This window comes from Acomys minous (assembly GCF_964271855.1).
Source record: "Acomys minous genome assembly, chromosome: 1".
NCBI classification, from domain to species: Eukaryota; Metazoa; Chordata; class Mammalia; order Rodentia; family Muridae; genus Acomys; species Acomys minous.
In genome coordinates this window covers 146672525-146687907 of record NC_140483.1, presented here as the reverse complement: position 1 = coordinate 146687907, position 15383 = coordinate 146672525, and positions in this window count along the sequence as shown.

Below are 15383 nucleotides of genomic sequence, written 5' to 3'. Positions count from 1 at the left end.
ATCTGGCCTTGGAATTTTTTGGATAGGAGACTTTTAATGAGTGTTTCTATTTCGGTAGGGCTTATAAGACTATTTAGCTTGTTTACCTGATCTTAAATTTGGTAAGTGAAATCTATCAAGAAAATTGTCCATTTCATTTAGGATTTCCAGTTTTGTGGAATACAGACTTTTGAAGTAAGACTTAATGCCTCTTTGGATTTCTTCAATGTCTATGGTTATGCCTCCCCTTTCATTTCTGATTTTGTTAATTTGGATACTCTCCCTCTGTCTCTTAGTTTGGCTAAGGATTTGTCTATGTTGTTGATTTTTTTCATAGAACCAGCTCTTGGTTTTATTGATTATTTGTATTTTTCTCTTTGTTTCCAATTTGTTGACTTAATCCCCGAGTTTGATCATTTATTTCTGTCTACACCTCTTCGTGGTTTTTGGTTCTTTTTTTTTTTTTTTTTCCTTTCTAAGGATTTCAGATGAGCTTTTAAGTTGCTAGTATGAGCTCTCCCAAATTTCTTTATGAAGGCACTTAGTGCTATTAACTTTTCTCTTAGCACTGTTATCATTGTGTCTCATAAACTTGGATATGCTGTGCCTTCATTTTCATTGAGCTTTAGGAAGTCTTTAATTAGTTAATTAATTTATTCCATGACACTGTGGTCATTGAATATGGAGTTGGTCAGTTTTCCTGAGGGTGTAGGCTTTTTAGTATTATCTATTATTGTTGAAGTCGAGCTTGAACCTATGGTGATCTGATAGAGTACAATAGATTAATTCAAGTTTTCTACTTGTTGAGGTTTGTGTTTTTTTTCTTTTTTTTAGCATCAATATTTTTTTAATTATTATTAATTTATTCTTGTTACATCTCAATGGTTATCCCATCCCTTGTATCCTCCCATTCTTCCCTCCCTCCCATTTTCCCCTATTCCCCTCCCCTATGACTGTTTCTGAGGGGGATTACCTCCCCCTGTATATGCTCATAGGGTATCAAGTCTCTTCTTGGTAACTTGCTGTCCTTCCTCTGAGTGCCACCAGGTCTCCCCCACCAGGGGACATGGTCAAATGTGAGGCACCAGAGTACGTGAGAAAGTCATATCCCACTCTCCACTCTACTGTGAAGAATGTTCTGCCCATTGGCTAGATCTGGGTAGGGGTTTAAAGTTTACCACCTGTATTGTCCTTGGCTGGTGCCTTAGTTTGAGCAGGATCCCTGGGCCCAAATCTGCTTATCATAATGTTCTACTTGTAGGTTTCTAGGACCCTCTGGATCCTTTTACTTTGCTATTCTCCCATGCTTCTCTCATCTAGAGTCCCAATAGGATGTCTTCCCTCTCTGTCTCAGTTTCCTGGTAAGTGAAGGCTTTCGTGAGAAAATCAACAAGATAGACAGACAATTTGCCAAACTAACTAAAAGACAGAGAGACAGTATTGAAATCAACAAAATCAGAAATGAAAAGGGAGACATAACAACAGACACTGAAGAAATACAAAGAATCATAAGATCCTACTTTAAAGGCATATATGCCACAAAATTTGAAAATCTAAGGGAAATGGACTATTTTCTTGATCAATTTCACTTGCCAAAGTTGAGTGAAGGACAGATAAACAAGCTAAATAGTCCCATTTCCCCTACAGAAATAGAAGCAATCATTGATAGTCTCCCAACCAAAAAAAGCCCAGGACCAGATGGTTTCAGTGCAGAATTCTACCAGACCTTCAAGGGCGAGCTAATACCGATACTCTTCAAGCTACTCCAAAAGATAGAAAGGGATAGAATATTACCAAATTCATTCTATAAGGCCATAGGCACATTGATACCTAAACCTCACAAAGACTCAACAAAGAAAGAAGTTTGTTTTTTGACTGATTATATGGTTGATTTTGGAGGATGTTCTAGGCAGTTTTGAGAAGACGTTATATTCATTTGTGTTTGAGTGAGAAGTTCTGTAGATAACTATTAGATTCAAGACATCTGTTAGTTTCATTCTTAACTATCTATTTAGTTTCTGTTTTGATGATCTGTCCATTGGTGAGACATTGAAATCTCTCACTATTAAAGTGTGGTTATTGATGTGCGATTTAAGCTTTAACATATTTTTTACAAATATGAGTGTCCTTGTATTTGGGGCATAGATGTTCAGTATTGAAGTGCCTTCTTAGTGGATTTTTCCTTGGATGAGAGTGAAGTGTCCTTCCCCATCTCTTTTGATTACTTTTGGTTGAAATTCTATTTTATTAGATATTTTGATGGCTACTTCAGAATGCTTCTTGGGTCTGTTTGCTTGGAAAACCTTTTTCCAGCCCATTACTCTGAGGTAGTGTGTCTATCTTTGTTGTGGAGCTGTGTTTCTTTAATGCAGCAGAATATTGGGTCCTGTTTATCCATCTATGCTCTTAGCCTGTATATTTTTATTGGAGAGTTGAGTCCCTTGATATTGATGGAATTAACGACCAATGATTGTTAGTTCCTTTTATTATGATGCTGTTGTTGGTAGTGTGTTTGTGTGATATCTTCTTTTGATTTAGCTGCAGTGAATTTATTTATATCTTGCGTTTTATATCATTTGTAGTTGACCTCGTTGGGTTGACATTTTCTTTTTGTATCTTCTGTAGGGCAGTGTTTGTGTAAAGATACTGTTTACATGTACTTTTGTCATGGAATATCTTGTTTTCTCCATCTATAGTGATTGAAAGCTTTCCTGGATATATTAGTCTGGGGTGATATCTGTGGTGTCTTGCCATCTATGTGACAATTGCCTAGGACCTTTTGGCTTTTACAGACTGTTGAAAAGTCAGGTGTGATTCTGATCAGTCTGCCTCTACTTGGCCTTTTCCCTTGAAGGTTTTAATATTTTTTTATTTGTTCTGTACATTTAGTGTTTTTATTATTATGAAGAAAGAGGAATTTCTTTCCTGTCTGATCTATTTGGTATTCTGTAAGCCCCTTGTTTGTTTAAAGGCATCACTTTCTTTAGGTTGGAGAAGTTTTCTTTTATGATTTTGCTGAAAATATTATCTGGTCCCTGGAACTGGGAATCTTCTCTTTCTTTCATTCCTATAATTCCTAGGTTTCATCTTTTCATGGTGTCCTTGATATTTTGGATATTTTGTGTCATCCAATGACATCCAATGATGTTTTGTTTCTACTTAAAAATTTCTTTGATAGATGTATTAATTTCTTCAATTGTATCTTCTATGCCTGAGATACACTCCTCTATTTCTTGTACTCTGTTGTTGATGCTTACTCCTGTGGTTTGTCTTCTCTTTCCTACATCTCCAGGATTCCTCAGTTTGTGTTTTCTTTATTGTTTCTATTTCTGTGTTTAGGGCTGTTTTATTCATTTCCTCCAGTTGTTTGGTCGCATTTTACTGTACTTCTTTACATGTTTTATACTTTTCCTCTTTAAAGGCCTGTATTTGTTTGATTTTATTTTCTTGTATTTCTTTGATGGATTTATTTGTTTCCTCCTTAGAGGCCTCTACTATTTTTATGAGCATAGATTTAGGGTCATTTTCCTGTGTTTCAGCTGTGTTAGGATACCCAGATCTTGTTGCTATGTTGCCCTGTTTTTGTTGATTGTGATCTTATGTAGGCCTTTAGCAATCTGGTTGTTCCTGGCATTGGCTGTTTGTTCCTGGAGCCTACTGGTATTCTCATACATGTGAGGGAGCCCTAGTCATGAGTCGGGGTCTGGGTCCTCTCAAGCAGCCTACAGTTCTTCTATGCTGGTTGTGTACAAGTCAGACTTATAAGTAGTATTATATTTAAAGACTGAGGCAATAAGATATAAGGTAAGATAAGGTATAGTAAGGTACTAGGCAGCAGAAATTATGTTGTAGAAGAGTTTATTAAATGGGCATGAGGGGAGAAGGAAAAAGGGGTGAGGAGTACCCCAGAGAGAGAGAGAGAGAGGAAGAAGGGGAAGAGAGAAAGTAGAGAGTAGGGGGGTAGAAGAGGTTGAGAGAGAGACTGCATGGAGGGTCTGTCTTTTTATATGGCCTTGGGCAGGGTCACGGCCCCCCACCCTAGTGGCAGGTAAGCGATGACATTACAAGTAGGTGGACTGAAGTAGAATCCTAACAGGTAGGGTGTGGGTTTCCTCCCTGTGTGATCTTGAGGTCATGCTGTGATCCATATGCTGAATCTCCAGGTCTCTGTAATCTGTAGTAGTCTTTCGGCTGCCAGGGGTAGGTGGGAGGTCTAATTATGGTGCATGCATATTTGGCTGCTGGAATCCTCTTCTCTCTCCAGGAAACACAAATGGATGCTGGTGTTCATATAGGAAACAAAGACAACGTCTTTTGGAGTCAGCAGACAAGTCATTCACTTGGTTAGCAGTCTCTAATCTGCTACTAAAATATCGTAAACTCTACTTTGACAAATTTTACACAGACACAAAAGATTCAAAATGCACCTGTTTCACACTAGTTAAAATAATAACCAAATTGCCACATTATGTTTTTATCCTCTTAATTTCTTGTTATTAGTTTTTTATTACTATTATGAGACACTAAAACATGGATTTAATAAAAACATGGCCACACAACAACTCTGACTGAAAGACCAGTAGATTTATTTTTGTGCCACAAACTATTAAAAAAAAAAAGACCATCCACAAAATAGAAATAAAAAGTCATAATACTCATGGGAAATCAGCATTATGCTTCACAAATGCACATATATATGAAAGTGCTAGGAATTTCTTGCAATTATAGATGACTTTGAAACATCACAGGTGACTTCAACTACTCCGTTGTTGACTTGTCCTTTTTTAAAATTCAAATCGAAGGCTTTGCTGTCTCCTGAGATTGTGAAGTTCTAATGCTGAGGCTGCCTTCCTTTCAAATTATTCTAATTATTCTTAATCTTTCCTTAATATTGTATCACCTTCTCCAAGTTGCTAGTGCCCTACCCCCTCCACTCTGTCTTCCTTTAAATATAGTGAGAAATGTCAGTCAGAGGTCTATCGCAATCCTGTGGTGGGTGTTGCCCTTCACTTTCAGGTTTCATTCCAGCTAGTGTCATTCTTCCCACTTTGTTATAGAAATTGTACTGTTCTGACATTTAATCCGTCCATTTCCCCTCTCCTCTCTTCTCTTCTCTTTTCTTTTCTTTTCTTTTCTTCTTCTTCTTCTTCTTCTTCTTCTTCTTCTTCTTCTTCTTCTTCTTCTTCTTCTTCTCTCTCTCTCTCTCTCTCTCTCTCTCTTCTCTCTCTCTCTCTCCTTCTGGCTTTCTCTTTGCCTTAGCTTTAGCTGTCACACCTGCTATTGTAGTACTGGGATTACAGATCACCCCACCGCACAAAGCTAATTCGAGCTTTCTGAAAACACTCAAACATCTTCTTATATCCACAGTGCCACCCATTGTCTGTCATATTTAGATCACTTGTAGTTGCAACCCCAATGACTTACTTTAAATATTCTCACACAGAGGTTTGCCATCTTATTACATTTTAATACCCCAAAACCATTATATTTAATTCTTCCAGTTTTAGGTGATTATTTGTCAACCACTCCCTTTCCTACATCATCAGTACAAAGTTGAATTATCAATTTCTGTCATTTCTGGTAATCAACTGTACGTATTTGTATTTAAAGTAGCCATTGCATGAAAACCTATATGGAACTCCTTTAGACGAAGAGAAATGGCATTATTTTAGCAGATTTTTGGAATAGTTTCTTTTTGTTTTCTCCAAACAGGTTGTTCAATTTATTTATTTATTTATCTATCTATCTATTTATTTATTTATTTATTTACATTTATTAATTTTTATACCATATATTTTGATCATTGTAGTGAGAGTTTTGTGTATTTAAAAGTCCAGTTATTGAAACATGCTTTTGTTTTGATCCAAGGTGTAGGATGTGGAGCTGCTTCAGATTTTCCACAGCAGCAGACTGTTTGCCTCATGGGAGTTCTAGCAGGGGATGATTCTGCCAGCTGAAGATGGTTTAATTCTGGTGACTCTAGAGAGGGTATAAAAAGACCAGAGCCCCAAGAGAGGAGGCATAGCTATTCCTCCTTCTGTTTCCTGCTCCTTCTGTTGCTCTTGCTGATTTGTCTAGTGGTTGAGGAAAAAAATACAGCAAGAAGGAGTTGGAGATACACTGATAAGCTGAAAATTGGACTTGGCCCAGGGAACTCAAAGTCTCTAATCAGAAATAAATAATGAAAAGATCTCAACCTTCCCCTCTCCCCACTAAACTCTCTCTCTCTCCTATCTGGTGTTGGAGTTGAAGGGGTTGGGGAAAGAAGTGTGGTAGATATGAAAATCCAAATAAAATAAACAAATACACTCCCTCAGTTTGTCACAGATTCTCTTCAGCTCCCTACTCAGCTAACTTTATTTATTTTTCTGTATCTGTTTTTCAAAAAAAAAAAAACCAACTAACTAAAATGACACAAACAAACACATACACAAATACATATATCAAATTTTGACAATATTGGAACAAAAATATAAAAGCAAAAAATCAACAAGATCAAAAATATCAAAGCAAAAAACATGACATGAAATGTCTACAAAAATACCATTGAATTTGTGTTGAGTTGGCCAACTGTTCCTGGCTATGGGGTGAAGTGTGGTTAATATATTCAGTGAGAGTCCATTAGAGAAAACTAAGTTTTTCTTTTTCCCAATTGTATCGCTTGCTGATAGCTTCTTGCTTAGGAGTGGGAGGCCAAGTCAACTACCCTCTCTCAGTACTGCAACCCTTCTTACTTGTACTTGTAGAAGTCTTCTTTATTTTTGAAGCAGGGACATATGTAGAACAGGCTGCCCTTGACTTTGCTAAATAGAAAAGAATGGCCTTGAATTTCTGATACACGTGCTGGGAAGGCAAGGATGTGTCATAACATTTAGAGGTTCTTGGTCCTGAGGACTGAACTCGGGGCATTACTCACTCTTGGGAGCACTATGCCAACAGACCCTCATCCCCAACCTTCTCCGTCAAGCTTGATATTACATTGCAGATGTGTTCCTATCACCATGCCTCCAATAAAAAGCATGAATTATTATGAATAAGTAAATAAGATATAATCAAAGCTGCCTTTAAGAAAATTTCTGTAAGTAGAGAATAGGCTTAGAGAATGGAGAGTGATTAAGAAGGTGGGACACACTGACAGCAATACAAAAATGGAATAGTGCATTAATTTCTATAAATCATTGAATTCAGCTAAGGCACAAGTTATAAGAAGATAAAAGGTTATTGCATAATGATAAGGGTGTTGATTATACCACAAATTCCAACAAAAAATAACCTCCTAATCTAAAAACATGTATGCTGATGATGTTTTCATAACCTGTATAGTTGATAATCAATATTAATGTGTAGGCCCTCTGTTACCATAGATGCAGAGCCTCTGAATGTCTAGTCATCTGAATATGAGATGGCACTTCAAAAAATGATCCTCTGTGGGATGGATGTTCCATGAGGCTCTATTTTTAAATGGAGGTTTTTCTGATGAATTAGCACTTTTGTACCCTTCCATCTGCAAAGTCTGTGGTTTGGCTACTTCCTGAGATATACTTAAGATTGATATCAAACCATTCTGGTTTAAAGTGCATGGATTCTTTCTAATTATATGAGTCTATTTAATAATAATATCTTCCTTGTTTATAACTTCAAATGAGCTCTTTTTCTGTCAAGCCTACCTGGAGCAATCATGCTAAGAGCCTAAATACTATAGCACCTTGAAATTTTCTCCAACACATAGAATATAACTTTCTTTTAAATCAAATTTATGTAAAATGTCAGGATACAGACACAATGTATACAAATTTACTTTGACATAATGTCCTTCCTTTGACATTATTTTCTCTTTACTTTCATTTGTTATCCTGCCTATCGCAACAGGAATATTTATCCTGGGTCTTTCTAATCAAGTCATATAGCAATCGCTAACTTAATTTTGATTTTTATAGGATATTACTACAGTGTTTCGATTTAGAAGTTTAAGCAGTGGTGGATGCAAATAAGTCACTATTATTTGAAAGGTTGATATGAACTTTTGGGGAAGGAGGGAAATGCTGTAATTTGCATGAATGGTCTCCCCAAAAGACAACTCTTACTAAAACCTTAAGTTTGATTGCTTAAAGCCTTACTTATCCACATGGCTGTGTTAGCAGGAGCTACAGTCTTTTACAGGAACAGGAGGGTCTCTTTAGGCCATGGTTTGTGGGCTCTTGAATGGCATTATGAAATCACAATTTCTCTCTTCTGCATTGCTTGTAATGTGAGTGGTTTGTTCCAAGACATAGTCACCACTATTGCCATCCTCCACCTATAACAGATAGTTGAATCAATGGGACTATCTAATCTAGAGCTATAACCTATGAACTAGTTAAACTTTCCATCTTTATAAGTTAATTGTCTCAAGCAATGCATTGAAATAACATGGATCTGATCAATATGAATGATAATTTTTGGCAACACAATGTAATTATTATTATTATTATTATTATTATTATTATTATTATTATTATTATTATTTTCCTTTAAGTACTTCATTCAATTTTCTTTTGGTTCTTATGCTCTCTGATGAAAAATTCTTTAAGTTTTTGTTTTTGTCTTCTACAGGCAAAGTGCTCCTCAACCCCACTCATCGTTTTGCCCTTCAAGACATTCTTTCCCTGTATTTATCTACAGTTTGAGTCTGTGCCTAAGATGTGAGGATTTAAACATATAATGTACTATTCTCTAAGCTTCCTAGTCCTGTGTTCTTATGTCTGTTGCAGGCACAAATATTCCTGCCTTGTATTCTTTTCAAGTCTTTCCATTTGCTCATTTCACATGCTGGAATTATTTTTTTGGATATTCTAAATTTTTCACTTATTTTTTTCTTCCTTCTGACATTTCTATTGGGGAAATTTCCAGTCATCATATTTTTGTTTGCATACACTGACACTTACTTTAGACAATAGAGCCATTTATTGGGATCATCCATCAGAAATGGTCTGATCCTCATTTAATTTCTAGTATTTTTAGATTCTTTTGAAATAATTCCAATCTACTTAGAATTCAAAGTTCTTGCATGCAATTTTTTTCAAACAGAGCATTTAAGATAGTGATTATAATGTTTAAAATTCTTCTCTCTCAATATTAGTTGACTTATAATCATTGTTCTTATAGTTTAGACTTTCCTTTCTCTTGCTTTGTGTCATGCCTTTGGAATGTTTTTAATGTTGGATCTATGTACCATCTGGTAGTAACTGGCAGGATATGTCTTCCTGTGAGTGTTGGCTAACCTGGCTGGGCAAAGGCTAGGTTGGAACTGATTGGCTGTTGGTTCATATTTCTTCAGTAGCTCACTTTTACTTTTCCCCCTGTTGATGTTATGATTTCTTAAAAACCCACTAGTAGAGAGTCTCTTATTTTCACCATTCTCTATTACAGTCTCTTATTATACTCCAGATTTGAAAATATGGGCATTGTGTTAAGGCATGCCTTTGATAATATTCTGAAAAAAATTCCATTTCTATGGTAGCCTTATGCCATTGGGTTGTGAACTTTACAAATGGATTTTTACTCCTTACTTATCTCTTGTCCTGAAACCAGGAGGGGCAAAGATGGCAAGAGGCAGAGAATTGCCTCCCCAGAAACACTCTCAGTATAGAAATTAAGTGGAATTTAAAATTTTGGGATGTGATCACCCTCTCCCTTTCCCTGTTTGGTCAGGAATAGGCTTTCTTGTTTCTTTACCAGGAAGATTACAATGAAAATCTACAAATTCAACAGGAGAAGAACCCTAAACTCACAACCCCTGACTCCTCAAGAGTGTCTCATACTCTTTTTAGTGGACTCAGTTGGTGGTGATTGTTAAAATTAGACCATAAGTATTCTTATCTGTGTGACTTCAATTAGATCCACTGTGAGTAGGCAGACTGTGAGATGAACATATCCTGAAAACAACATATGCTGGTTCCTGTAGTTATTGAGAAGAAAGAAAAAACTGGCCCTCTAAATCCCAGGATAATATTCTGTTATGAAACTGAAAGTAGCTTTATAACATTTTTTCAATTTTATACTAGATTTTAGTTACTCTATCAATTAGAAACAGCACATTTTTCAGAGCTAAATTGTTTTGTTTGTTTGGGGTTTTGTTGTTGTTCGTTTGGTTTTTAGCTTTCAGGAACTTTTTTTCCCTTCCATTTTCCCTTTGCTCAGGTGTTTGCCGAGAAGCTCAAGATCACTCCATGGTTGCTCCAACCCACTCCATGGCCTGCACTGTGGGAGCTGCTAATCAGTCCTCAGTGGCTGGTGAGGTGCTCCAGTCTTTAATAGGGAACTGCTGGATTGGATACAGAGGGTACCTGCACACCCTCAGACCAGTCTACCACCTCTGGCCAAGGAGCAGTAAACTCAGGAGCTGGTGCAGCCCTCCCGCCCCCTGTTAGCCCTGAAATTCCTCCTTGGTCACAGCCTACTCAGCAGCAGCTGCTCGTCTTTCTCAATCTCCTCGAGTGTCTGTAGAAGTAAAGATAAGGCATAACCTCCCACGGGTGCTGACGGAATATAGTGCCACGCACGTGGAATACTTCTTGGGCCAGCATCCACCACATCAGACCTACTGAGTGGCTCCCTTTTTGTTGCATGGGATGGCAATGTCCACAGAGCACAGAGCAGAATCCGCGTTGCACAGTGCAATGGTGGGCAGGCTGAAGTAAAAGGCCTCCGTGAGGGGCTGGTGGCCAGCCCTAGGGTCAGTCACCACTAGAAGCCTTGGCTCACTGAAGGCTGCTCGGATCTCATTGGCGAAGGTCCTAGGAGTGAAGCTGCAGGCAGCAATGGAAGTAGCTCCAGAGGCAGCATCAAACTTCAGCATAGCTCACTGGCCAGTGTTCCTGGAGGTGACTGAAGCCGAGATGACGCTGACGTCAGCAAGGTTCTCAATGGCAGCAATAGCCCTAGCTGCAAACAACAGCTTCTCCCTGGTCCTTCCTCTTCAGATTTATGATGGAGATACCATCACTTTTCCTTTTGTAGATGTATTGCTCCATCTGAAAGTCAAAGTTGGTACCACCTAGGTGGATTCCTGGGGCAAGGAATTTAAGGACATCCTTCTCCTTCATCTGTGGGACATCAATGGCTCCAGGCATTGTGTAAGCTTCCCTTTAAGTTACAGAGGGAATTTAAAGTTTAAAATTTAAAAATCTGTGCTTGGATTTCTAGTTGTTTCTTTGATTTCATTTGAGCCAGCTAGTATACCCTGTGCTCCAATACAGCCTGATAAATGCAGCTTTCAAAATTCATCAAAGAAAATTCCTTTCCCAACAGATAGAGACCATTACTGAAAACCACAACTGGTCAAAAGGCAGAGAATTTAGTGTGGGGCTCTTAATCTCAGTTCGGGTATCTCCAACACAATTCCTGTACCTAATGTCTTAGATGAAGGGCCGGACAAGATGTCAGATCAGGAGGACCAGGAAGACTGCTGTGAAATTACATCTTTTAGAAATTACATGGACACCACATGCCTGACAACAAAACATGGCTGTCAGATACCTTCATGATGACAACTACGACGACTACTTGACTTTTATTTCACTTGTGAACTAATCGTCTCATCAGAATAGTGCAGAGTTGAATTGCATCTCTTTAAAAATAATTCTGATCAATGTCTGGTTAATTTCTCAGTTATTCTGAGTAAACAGACTGATAGCCATAACACTTCTTCGTAAAAAGGAAGGTAGAATAAAGCAGGGAGTGAACATAGGAAGAAGCAAGAGAAGGGAGGGGGCAGTGGGGAAAGACATTGCTGTAAAAACCCTTTGGAAGTGTTTGAAATCTGTCTTTCTGCTTTTTACTATACTTTGTCTTCTAAATCTCATGCTGTTTATTTTCTTCTAGTTTACATTACATAGTTTGGTAGTACCATGAAATCTAACACTGCATTTTCATTCATTTTACTTTTTGTTCTTAAATCAATAAAATATAAAGAAAACTATTATTTTATGCTAGGCTCCCACATAAGGCTTCAAATAGAAGAGAATATATTAGATTTTTTTTTCCTGCAATAGTTCCATGTCAGTGAACCAAAACAGAGTTGTTTTCTGGTCCTCTACAAAGTCACACTATTTCCAGACAGCCAAATTTCCCAGACAGTGAATTTCTGCTGGCTATTATAATGAGGTATCAGTGCTTGAAATCTTATATATAAAAGGTAACTACATTTTAATTGATTAAATATTTTTCTATTCTTCTCCTTCCCTATTTTCAAAAGAAAATTATTTTATAATGCTTTTTGTTTGGTTAGTTTTCTTTTTCTTCTCTTTTCTGTCCAAAATAGCCAACTTTCCTGATCACCTTACTATAACATTTAGTCCATTTTTATAGAATAAGTTGACATATGTCTCATAAATGGCAAATAAAACCAATTTAGACCTACATACTAATTTTCTTATAATTTTTGTTGTTAATATAACAACACTAAACTAAAAGAGGGATTTGTGTGACCTTAAGCAATATGGTTATATCATCACACTTATTTCCTAAGTTAGTGTCTCAGAACTAGTCACATATTTATTTTTCAGAAAGAAAATTTGATGTTTTCGGCAAACTCTTAAAGGACACCCGATTACTTCATTCTCTTCCTGTTATGTCTTATTTGGTTCTCATTTTATTCCAGCCATTATTACTAAATTGATGCCTTTTGGAATACTGAGTATTGACCTGGCAGTCAACATATGACAATTGGTAACATAGTGCCATGACTCTTTTGAGAGAAAAAGCTGCTCTATGATTGTACAGGAGGGTCATTCCACAGGACAGAATACACATCTTGTAGTATAAACCCAATCAAAACCTATGAGTGAGGAAGTGATGGACTCACATGGGTAACATACAACCCAACATTGTTTCCCTAGATACTTCAAGCTTCTAAATATTCATGTATACATTCGTAAGCTAGCACTACTCAAGCCTGGGCTAGAGACGCTCCCTTCTGAAGAAAGTACAGTGGTGACTAGTGCAGAGAATCATACCTGGCCAAAGTGCTGAGAAAAAGTGGCTATTGTGAGTTCATCCCTAAAAAGGGGAATGTACACTAACCCCCAAAGCCCCAGGAGCACTGTAAATCGAGAAGCACGTGAAGAATATCAGAGTTGGAGGATAGAGGAAAATGTAACAAAGCAGTCTTATCCAGATATACCAGAGGTGTTATAATTGTTAACACACAGCACTAGCGGATAACTGAAATATTCATACATTGAATATCCCATCATTGATAAAGGATGTGCTCATAAGGTCCCATCCCTTCCCAGGGAAGGGATGCTTTGGGAATAGTCATTTTCTTAGTGGTGTAGTCATTGGGGGACTAGTTTAGATGAAGAGGTTTAGAGAGAAAGGAAAGGGACCATAAAGGGTAACAAAGTGAATGTTGTCATAACACTCATGTAAAGCTGACTTTTTTTTCTACAAAACAAAATAAAATGTTGAATATATTTTCTTTTTAAAGGAATTTTCTAGTGGATGGTTACTTCAGCTTCCAATATAACAAGGTGTTTTTCCCTATCTCTTGGTGGACTTAATGTCAGTGTTAAATTAGTTTTCACAGACATTTAAATTGTATATTCCAATAACTATATCTTCTCCCTTAGCTATATTCACCTCTTTAAGAAACATAACCATTTGAGAGTGATAACATGTTTTCCTTTATTGTATATTTTATTTTATGTAGTGAAAAGTCCTAAGAAACCAGGATTTTTGTTCTTGTTTTCTTAGTTACTGTTTTAGTTCCTAATACATATGCTAAAATATATGAGGCCAACACATATGTGTTGAATTTGTAGTTGTGTTAAGTAATAACCCATGTTTGTCTCTCTATAACTGTATTCTCTTACTCTCTTCTCTCCCTCTCTTCCTGACTTCTTTTGGTCTCCTTTTTTTTCTGTCATAAGAAAGCCTTACCATATTTTGTAAATCCTGCATCTATGAAAGCTCTCTGAGAAACAAAACCTTTTATAAGTACTAAACAGATAGCTATCATGAGTTCCCTTGCTAATGGCCAACTGACTATGTATTCAAATTAAACCCATTTATTTTATATAGTATACTGTAATTAAAACTCAATTTCAGATTGGGAATACAAAGCAGTATGGTCACATGAATAACTAGCAAGTCTAGTGTTTATATGAAGAATGGGAAGCTACACTTCTCTTTTCAATACAGATTCTGTTGTAAAATGCAAATAGCAGAAGTGGTGTTATAGAGGGCTCACACTGTATGCTGGTAGTCTCCATCTCTTTGTCTATGTAGTATGATATTGCTGATGACTCTGGTAGTGGCCTCATCTCCCTGACTACCTTTTTTTCTATAGAAGCACTTAAATGGTTAACAAGAAAAAATTGTATATAGAGCAAATATGCATGCCAGTGCCTTGCTGCCATCTTAATACATGGCATGTGTTACTTTAATGATGAAAATGCTGTTTATCAAGTTTTCTTGGCAGATTCAACTTCACCAACATTCCTGAACCCTTGCCCTCAAAATTCTCAATTCACTTTCATATTCTTATTTTCATTCATACAAAATTCTCTCACTTTACTCTCCTTTTTGTATAATTTTTGTTCAAAATATTTTATTATTTTGAGGATAGTTCTGATAAGCTGACCAATCATGATTTTCCAGTTCCACAATACATGTTCATCAACACTAAGAGCTCCTAAATAACACATTAAAATGCATTTATATAGACATTAATAACTATAAGATAATTTTAATCTTTGTATTTCCTTGAATCAAAATAGCAGCTCTTTAAGAAATAACAAGTGGAGGGATTCAAAGATGGTGGCACCTATCATGCACTGTATCTGATCTACTGCATGGAGATCAGGGACCTTATGGGGAGCCACAGACTGTAAGAACTGGAGAACACAAGGTGAGTGGTGTCCCATGCAGTGCAGACCACAGGCAGGTCTGGCTCCACATCAACCAATAGCCCACAGAGGACAGAAGACCAGTCCCCAGATGCTGGTATGGAACCTACTTTCAAATTGCAGCTGGGATTTATAATCCGAACTTGGTATATGAGACAGTGAAATACCAGAGCTCGTGGCCTGGGGAAATTTAAGGTAAATGGCTAGATCTGTCGTCAGACCCCCATACCCATGCCACAGCAGCAGTCTGAATGCAAACAGACAGGAACCTAGCAACTGGACACAGCTGTCCATGCCTGTACAATTGGGTAGATAGAATCCAGCTTAGTCAGGCTCCACAGCCCAGCAAGGCTCTCATGCTCTTGGGAGAGGCTGGACAACCCTGAGGGGTCAGGGCAGAAAACTAAACAGTGGCCACAAATCCGCGAGACAAAACCACTTCAGTAGTGTGATCTGAACAGGACCAGGCAGAAGCCTAACTTTGCTGATCCAGTAGGGAGCCTGAGGGGTAGAGTA